Raw genomic sequence first — 9616 nt, forward strand, 5'->3', positions numbered from 1 at the left:
TTCCATTATAGGTTATTACAAGATATTGAATGTAGTTCCCTGTGCTGTACAGTAGGTCCTTGTTATTTACCTATTTTACATATAGTAGTGTGTGTCTATTAATTCCAAATTCCCAATTTATCCCTCCCCCCACTTCTCCCCTTTGGTAACCATAAGTTTGTTTTCTATGTCTGTGAGTCTGTTTCTGTTTTATAAGTTCATTTGTATCATTTTTTCATATTCCACGTATAAGTGGTATCACATGACATTTGCCTTTATCTGACTTACTTCACTTAGTATGATAATCTCTAGGTCCATTTGACAGTCCCATTTTTCAGGTGAGCTTTGAAACTCAGATTAGTAATTCACCCTAACAGTCACATATCAAGTGGCCAAGCCTGGACTCAAGTCCATATCTGTCTCCCAGCCCAGAGTCTCAGCACTCTAATTCCCCAATACTAGCCATAAAAACGGAAAGCTCGCCTTGCAGAGGGGGCAGTTACCATAGAGAAATAATATCTCTCCTTGGCCGCCACTCCCCACTTCTCCTTCCCACTGAGGACTCTGTTGAGATCCTGGCCAGCCAGGAAGCAACTGGTCTTCTTCTTCTTAAAGCCCTTCCTAAGCCACACACCCCCTACCTAGAAAGACAGCATATAGCATAGCACAGTCCTTAAAACTGATTCCAGGGCTTCCCTGGTGGCGCAGTGGTTGCGCGTCCGCCTGCCGATGCAGGAAAACTGGGTTCGTGCCCCGGTCTGGGAGGATCCCGCGTGCCGCGGAGCGGCTGGACCCGTGAGCCATGGCCGCTGGGCCTGCGCTTCCGGAGCCTGTGCTCCGCAACGGGAGAGGCCGCAGTGGGGGGAGGCCCGCATACCACAAAAAAAAAAAAAAAAAAAAAAAAAACTGATTCCAGAGCCAGGCAGCCTGGGTTCAAATCCTAGCTCCACCACTTACCAGCTGTGTGACCTTGGGTAAGGTAGGGTGTTTCGCTTTTCTGTATCTCAGTGTCTTCATCTGTAAAATGGGGGCAGTAATAGTAAAATCTGTCTCGTAGGCTGCTGTAAAGATCAACGGAGTTTATACAAGTGCTGACACATAGTAAGGACTCAATAAGTTCTAGAGACTCTTACTATAAGTTAATTTTACACTTTGATAAGGGTATTTTTTTGTTGTTTTTTCATTGAGCAAATGAAGGAATGGAGGCAGAGAACTGTTACTAAGTTGCCCATGGCCACACAGCTCATCAGAGGCAAGGCTAGGATGAGAAAGAAAGGTCTCCCAATTCCTCATTCAGGGCTCTCTCTCCTCCTGCTCACTGAACCAAGAAGCAGAAGAAGCAATTAAGCTGTTGAGGCAAGGTGTCATCTCCTCTCCCCGCAGTTTACCCTGTCACATGAACCACAGTGAAGTCACCACAAACATCCATTTATTTATAAACTTACAACATTAACCTCTTCACTTAAAAGCCTCTTGGAAGCTTGCTGGTTAAAAGCATTTCAGATTCTTTCAGAGAAACAAGCTCACACTGACGTCTTGTCTCCATATGCCTTTGAAAACCTGTCCAGAGCCCCCCTAATCCCTCACCAAGGGACGTTTCCCTGCACTCCATTCTTCTAAGGTTTCCACCGTTGGGTGTGGGTATTCTCTGAAAGCTCTCTCTTCTGACAAATTCCCGTGCTTTGAGTCATGGCAAAAACAGAGGGAAATGAAGGCTGCCAAGGGTTTCGACATTTACATAAGCTCTTAATCAGCCCTCCAGTTCCTTACAGCAGGATGGATGGATTACACCAATGGTCCCGAACCTTTATGGCACCAGGGACCGGTTTCGAGGAAGACAGTTTTTCCACGGGGTGGGGGGGAATGGTTCAGGCTGTAATGCGAGCGATGGGGAGCCATGGGGAGCGATGGGGAGCTGCAGATGAAGCATCACTCGCTCGCTCGCCGCTCACCTCCTGCTGTGCAGCCGGTTCCTAACAGGCCGCGGACCAGTACCAGTCTGCAGCCCGGGGGGTTGGGGGACCCCTGGATTACACTGCTGTCCAAGCAAAGGAACGGGGTCTCGGGTCTGCTGTTTTGACTTGGAGAACACGGAGGGGTAGCTTCTCCATGTCTAAGAGTTTAATCTTGTGCTGCATTTTTGTTTATTCATTCATTTGGTAAATATTTATTGGCTTCTTAACCTGGGGACTATACTTAGTGCCAGAGGTATAATAATAAGGAAAACAGATATGACCTCTGGCTTCATGGAGCTTATAGTCTAAATGGGATGACCGACCCTAATCAAAATAAAGGGTACCAGAGAGTGTGTAGCAGCGGGACATGAACTTGACCACGTCTGAGGTCAGGGAATACTTCCCCTGGTAAATGATGTTTCGCCTGTGATCCGAAGGTTTGGAAATGGAACCTTCCAGGCAGTGTAAATGTAAACAGGATAGATGAAGTAGAGAGCTAGCAGGAAGTTGAAGACAGGAGATGAAGCCCGTGAAAAAGCATATCTTTATGGGAGAGCAAAGGGAGACCACTAAGAGGTTGTAGCCACAGTATACTCCCCCTCCCAGAACTCGCCACATAAACCAGATATTTCAACTGCTGTTTCACTTGTCTGCCTTCTGCACCGGGCAGCTCCCAAGCCACCCAGGCATTGCCACATCCCCGGCACTTGGCACTGGGCAAGGCTATGTCATTTGTATGAAATGAGTAGATAAGTACGTGAGTGAGCAAATACTGAGTAATCCAGTATTACTGGATGGTTCCCCATTGTGTTTTGCATGTAGAAGGCTTCGTTCAATGTTGCTGAATGAATAACTGAGTGTATCGTCTGATTCCAGAATTTAAAAAAAAAAAAAAAAAAAAAAAAGTATATGGAATCCAATGGTTTCATGTCCATTTCCACTTCATCACTGGAATGGGGCTCAGACCCTACCCCTAATAAGGCTAAAAGCTCACAGGACATGGTCACCTGTCTTATACCAAAGGACAAGGAAATTGCTCTTTGATAGACAAATGCAGCTTCTCTGAAGAACCCAGAGAATAAACATATCCCAAACCAGTTTCAAGGTGTGACTGACACTAAATAAATTCATCTTCTTGGGGCTATGAGAAACAGGAGAGGGAAGAAACTCATTGAACACCCACTATGTGCCAGCCATTTTCTCATGTAATCCATACAACACCCTATAACCTTGACAGTCCCATTTTGTAAATTGAAATGTAGTTGATTTACAATGTTTCAGGTACACAGCAAAGTGATTCAGTTATATATATATATATGTGTATTCTTTTTCAAACTCTTCGTTGCGGTGCGCGGGCTTCTCATTGCGGTGCTTCTCTTGTTGCGGAGCACGGTTTCTAGGCACCGGCTTCAGTAGTTGCAGCACGTGGGCTCAGTAGCTGTGGTATGCAGGCTTAGTTGCTCCACAGCATGTGGGATCTTCCCGGACCAGGGATCGAACCCGTGTCCCCTGCATTGGCAGGTGGATTCTTAACCACGGCGCCACCAGGGGAGTCCCTCGGCTGCTATTTTTTTTTTTTTTTCCTTTTCCCTTCGTTGTTTACAAAGCCCAAAAAAAGATGACAGAAGTACAAAGATCAAGGATGAGGCAGTTGGTTTACAGGGAGGTATAGAAAAGTGAGAATCTAGGATTTTCCCTCCAGCTTCAATGTGAAAGGAAAACAAACAAACAAACAGAAACAAAACAAAAGAAAACCTGAGGTCTGTCCTAGACTGTCCAGGCTTCTGAGCTGTCTGAACCCTGTTCTTCTGGTCTGCCTGTCCCTCCCAGAGCTCAGAGCCCAAAACAGGCCAGGGGCTCCTGAGAGCACGGAAGCTGGCGTGAGCTGTGACTTTTGCCGAGCCCCAGGACGGCGGCTGTTCTGGGCACTTCAGGAAGTACTTGCTCCAAAAGGCCCTTCCGGCTATTGTTGCAAGGGCCAAGCCCACTGGGCTGGCACTGGGACAGGCTGCCCCCTCCAGGCCAAGGGTCTCTCCAGGTCCCTGGGGGCCGGAAGGTGAAAGATGGGGTCAGCCAGAGAGGGATACTCAAACCAGGAAGGAGTCTTGGGCTTAAGCTTCTCCTTTCTTCAGGCCATTAGTGTCGAGCTGGCTGCCTCTAGGTGAATTTCTGTCCATGCTGGCCATGCATTTGTTGATTAAAGGTAGGCCAGATGCTGCCGGTGATGTCACAGCTGGGCCAGTGAGATCTATCCAGTGCCATGAAAGGAAGGTGGGCTTTGGAGTCGAGACTCCAGGTTTGTATGCTGGCTCTGCCCCTCCCTGTGCCCTTGGACCCTTCTCCTCTCCTCTTTCTCGTCTATAAACAAAGAACCTCTCAACCAGCTCCAGAGGTTAAGAGAATGAGCTGAGCTAAGATTGATGAACCTGTCAGGTACACAATGGCAGTGGGAAAATGCTAGTTTCCTTCCTCCTCCCAAGCAGCTGGACGAGGGCAGGTGGGTGGGGTCATGGGTGAGCAGTGTCCCTCCCTATCACAGGCTGCCGGTCCGGGCACTGAGCCCACTCCAGCCTGAATTCTCCTGACAGCTGCCCTGCTTCTCTGCTTGGCCTTGCCCATGACTCCTGTTTGAACCAAGAAAAGCTTCTGCTCTGCTCCAGCCACAAAAAATAACAAGAATGATGCAACCTGTGTCTCTCACAGCCACCGGCCACGGAGAAGGTCTAGGCTTCCAGATCTCAGCCCCAAATCCATGCCAGGGTCGTAAATCAATGCCCTCGTGTTCCCATGGATCCCGGGTAACTCCTGTGCCACTGCTCCACCTGGCAGCAGCTTGGCCACCCCCTTGTCTCGTGACCAAGGCCACCAACCCAACCGCCAAGGCACGACATTGGCCTGGGGCAGGGAAAGTTTCCAAGTACATAGCGCCTGCAACCTGACCTTTACTAATAATAATAACATCAAAGTTTATTGAGTACTATGTGCCCAGCACTGTTCTGAGAGCTTTATATTAACTCATTAATCTTCATCAACACATTCTGAAGTGGGTACTGTTTATACCCCCATGTTACCAAAGGAGAAACTGAGTCTCAAGGGAGCGACATCAGCCTCATGGCAACTTAAGCCGTTCTTCCTCTCCCTCCGCCTTTTTTAACAACTAATTATACATCCATCCATAAACAAAAGTGCTTTGTGGAGTTGTGAGGCTCAGTACCACACACCAAGGGACTCAGGAGTACTCTAGCCCACCTGTGCATGCAAAAGTAGTCAGACAGACCTTGGGATGGGCTGTGGAAACTGAATCTCAGAGAGTTAAGTTGCTGGCCCAAAACCACAGAATGAATGATTTGCAGGTAAAATTTGGACCCATGTCTGCAGCTGCCAAGTCTAGTGTTTCTCCCGTCATGACACTGACTCCCAAACCAAATGGAACTGGCAACCAGTACCCCTTCAGAGCGACACTGCAACATAGAATTTCCCCTAGCAAACCCAGCTTTTAAAACCCCAATCTAAGTTTGATGAGCAAAGCAGAGTGTTCTTCAAAGGGAGAGAAGGCAGGAAGCGTGATGTGGTCAGCCCTCTCTGCCACAAGGTAGGAGTGTGGCCCTGGACCAGCCAGTGGCCCTCTCTGGTCTTCAGAATCCTCACCTGTAAGAGGAGATAAAATTAACTTGGCTTCAGATGAGATCCTTCCCAAAGCTGGCATTCCGAGATTCCATGAAACAGCTGCCATTTATGAAGCATTTCCTCAGTGCCGGGTACTGGGCTGAGTATTTTTACATAATCACAAACTAATCGCAGCTCTTTGGCAGGCTCTGCTGTAAGTACTTTCCCCAGTATTGTCTCATGTAATCCTCAGAACAACCCTAAGAGACAGGTATTACTGTCCCCTTCCCCTTTCAGGAAAGCGAGACTCAGAACGGTGATACAAGTTCACCCAAAGTCACCCTGCCAGTGAGTGAAGGGATCTGAACTCACTTGTCTGACTTTAAGACCCAAGCTTCTCATCATCCGACTGCTTACAGCGCCTCCCCCACCTCAAGCAGGGATGGATGCCAGGAAAAGGCACTCTTGTTTTTCACTTACCCAGATGCGTGTCCATCTGCAGTGGCCTTTTTTCCATTCCAATCATCCATCACAGTGGGACTTACACGGGTCAGGGGAGCCCATGCCCGCTGCCCAGAGGGGCCTTCCTGCCAGCCCCTCAGACACATCTGCAGAAAGCCCTGTCCTTGAAGATAAACTAATCCGGCAGGAGGAGGGGTCCCCGTTATTTATTTAGTCCCAGCCCTAAGGCTAAACTGGTGGCCTGGCAGCTCTGAGTGTTTTCTCTGAGCTGAAAAGCCAACTCCAAGCACTGGGGTGAACAGGTTGGGAAACTTGAGAACCACACAGACATCAGGGAAAATTCCAAGGACGGTTGCCTGTGGTGAAAGGACTATATGGCCCAGAGTTCCTTCTCCCCGGGAGAACTTGAAAATGGCCCCCCTTTCCTCTCCTCCCTCTCCCTGCAAAACTAAGTAAACCAAGAAACTGTAGGAAACAGCTGAGGGAGCTGGTAGCGGTTTGTGTCAGGGTGGTGGGTCATTCAGAAGTTGCTGACCTGCCCTCCAGGGCAGAGCTCGCTGGCCAGGCACAAATCTCACTAATCCCCTGGACTGTGCTGCCCCAGCTGACTGCAGAGAGGAGCAGAGATGCGATTCCTCCCAGGCAGAGCAAAGGTAGCCCGCAAGACTGTTGGGGTGCTGCAGATGGAACCATCCAGAAGCCGTCAGAGTTTGAACCAAGAAGCTTCCAGTAGGAATGCCTTTCTGGGAGGTCACTCACTACCCCCACGTTTACCTCACTGCCCCAACTGTTTCCCTGCCTCAAAACAATTTCTAATTCATTTAGAGCCTTCTTCACTCTGACAACTGAAATGTCAAACAAACAAGCAGTAATTTCTGGGACAAGACCACTTCTGCAACCAGTGTGGACATGGGCAGAATTCCATTTCTTACCCACGGGAGGACTAGCCTTGACTCCATACTGTGTGTTTTGGGCTGCACTGGCCACCGAGTATTAGCTCATTGGACTGCAACACACCTAGACCTCACCTGGTACATGTGGCCTCCAGTCACACTCGTGTCTTTCATTCCTGGGCCCCACAGAGATAGTGGGCTTTGGAGTCACAGGATCTGATTTCAAGTCCCAGCTCAGCCATTTTATTTCTTAGAGATCCTGAACAAGTCACTAACTCTTCCTGAGCCTTAGTTTTCCCATCTACAAAATGGGGCTAGTATGATCTGCCTTGAAAAGGTGTTACAAGGCTCAAAAGAAATAATGTCAGTAGAAAGCATCTGACATGTAGTAGGAAGTCTATAAATTTAATTCTTTCCCCCTTACTTCTCATCGCAGGCAAAGGAGATATTAATGAAAGATGAAAGAAAGAAAGAAGGAAGGAGAAATGGAGGGACGGAGGGAGGGAAAATGAAGAAAAGAAAAGAAGAAAACAACCTTGCAACCCAAACCCCACTCCCCTCAAGATTTACTGTGATTCCACCTTCATTTCCTAATCTCATTGCCTAAGCCCTAAATCCCTACACTCTGGTCCCTGTGCTAAAAAAAAATGTCTGAAGTCCTCTCCTCCCCCATGTCTATCAGGGTAGCTCTTAAGTGTATGCAAGGAGAAGGCAGACAGGGGTGCGCAGTACTGACCCAGGATGTCAAGTCCTGTAAATGCTTTCAGCCCACATGCCCTTGCTTTTGCTCCAGATCTGATGCCTCCGTGACTCAGGGCTCTGCAGTGATATCCCCCACCCACCGATGCCAGAGCAACTTTTACCAATGTCCCTCTTTGGATGACCATTTCACATTATTTCAAAGAAATTCTTTCTTTGAAAGAAATTCATCTCCCATCTATCTCCTCCCAAACCTACCTCCCACCCCCAAAAAGGCATTAATACCACAAAGAATGACCTTTTTTAGCAAATGTGAGGAAGAGTTCAGGCTCTGAAGTAAAGCAGCGTGAGTTTGAATCTTGACTTTGTCACTTATGTGTGAGACCTTGGCCAGGTTACCTAACCACACCAAGCAGAATCTTGTCATCCACATGATGAGGACCCTACATTGTACCTCTCACTGGGCTACCGTGAGGACTCATTAAGATCATTCATTTAAAATATTTAGCATAGTATTTGGAACATAGTAAATGCACAGTATACAATTGTGTTTTTATGACCTGGCCATTAAAAATTTACAGACCATATGCATTCCTAAAATTCCAATTTTTGTAACTCCTATCCCCTGCCAAAAAAAAAAAAAAAAAAAAAGGACAAGGATAATAAAATTTAGAAAGGAAAATTTCCTAAGAATTTTTTTAAAGAAAAGCATGCAGACTGGTCAGGCTCAGCTCTAGACACTATACATAAATTCCCATTCAACCCTCATGTTGCCCTTTGGAGTAAACACTTCCCCCACTGGAGGGGTAAGTAGAGGAATGGTTTGGAACAGACTCTCTGAATCTGAACTTTGACTTGGCCACTTAGCTGTGTGACCTGGGACAAGTGGCTTAACCTCTCTGGGCCAATTTCTTTGTCCAGTAAAATGAAAATAATAATACCCATAAGGTGTTCATGAGGATTGAATGAGTTAATATATGCAAAGCAGTAAGAAGAGTGTTATGCACGTAGTAAACAATACATCATGGCTACTATCACCTTTTACAGAGACTGAAACAGAGATTCAAGGAGGTTAATTAGTGTATCCATGCTCACACGCTGGTAAGTGGCAGGAGCAGAATGTAAATCCAAGTCAACCTGACTCCGGAGCAAATGGAATGTTTATCCCACCACTCTTTATCACATACCTGGTAAGAAAATATTTGAGACTTTTTCTAAGGAGAAAAGACAAGGTCAACAAAAGTGGAGCCTGGGCGTTAGGGAGAGTGATGGTATTTCTGGCAGAAGTAAGAAAGACAAAAAAGGGGAACTGGCTTGGGGAGAAAGATGGTCAATTACATTATGGCATTAGAAGCTAACTTGCCCATAAAACAACACTGTTTTAGACTATATTGCCACCTGGGAGTACAGCAGCCATTCAAACTAGTTTGCAAACCCCTTGTGGGAGCGGTCCAGACACACTGCATCAATGCTGATGAGGAGTCACGGGGACTGGGTGTTTCTCCGGAGCTGGTTTTCCTGTGCATAGCCCCTCCCTGGGGTCCAGCCCTCAGGGAAGCATCGTTCCAAAACACTAAAGCAAATACGCTGTGCCTTTCTGCCAGGCCTGATGGCTTCGGTGCACAGACGTGAAATCCTGGTGCGTGGGGACAACACAACGATTAGGAAAGGCAGCAAGCAGGCCAGGGCCGGCGGGGTGGGCCTTCAAAGCCGTCCAGTGACTCTCCTCAGCTGTGGGATTAGCAGTGCTTAATTTCTATTTTTGTGTGTTTGCTTGAGCATTGAGCATCTATCACTTTGGTGATTAGAAAAGAAGTGGTGGAGACAGAACACGGCATGTGGTCATCCCTGGGTTGGAGGATTACTGGTGATGTGTTGCTGCTTCTTTCCTTTGTGTGTTTTCTGTTTTACAGCATTTTCTGCTTTGAACACGTAATGCTTGGGGGTTTAAAAACAAAAAAGAGGGCTTCCCTGGTGGCGCAGTGCTTGAGAGTCCGCCTGCCGATGCAGGGGACACGTGTT

The 9616-nt window shown here is 47.4% G+C and overlaps 1 long non-coding RNA gene across 1 annotated transcript in view; it reads left to right on the top strand.

Moving 5' to 3' along the window:
- The window catches only part of LOC129391384 (uncharacterized), a 21101-nt gene extending 13588 nt beyond the window's left edge, over positions 1-7513 (top strand). Inside the window, exon 2 of the long non-coding RNA XR_008615409.1 lies at positions 7332-7513. This is a non-coding gene — a long non-coding RNA (uncharacterized lncRNA). The remainder of the gene's footprint in view (positions 1-7331) is intronic.
- Positions 7514-9616: the final 2103 nt, after the last annotated feature.

This window comes from Physeter macrocephalus, chromosome 16, assembly GCF_002837175.3.
Source record: "Physeter macrocephalus isolate SW-GA chromosome 16, ASM283717v5, whole genome shotgun sequence".
Classification (NCBI taxonomy): domain Eukaryota; kingdom Metazoa; phylum Chordata; class Mammalia; order Artiodactyla; family Physeteridae; genus Physeter; species Physeter macrocephalus.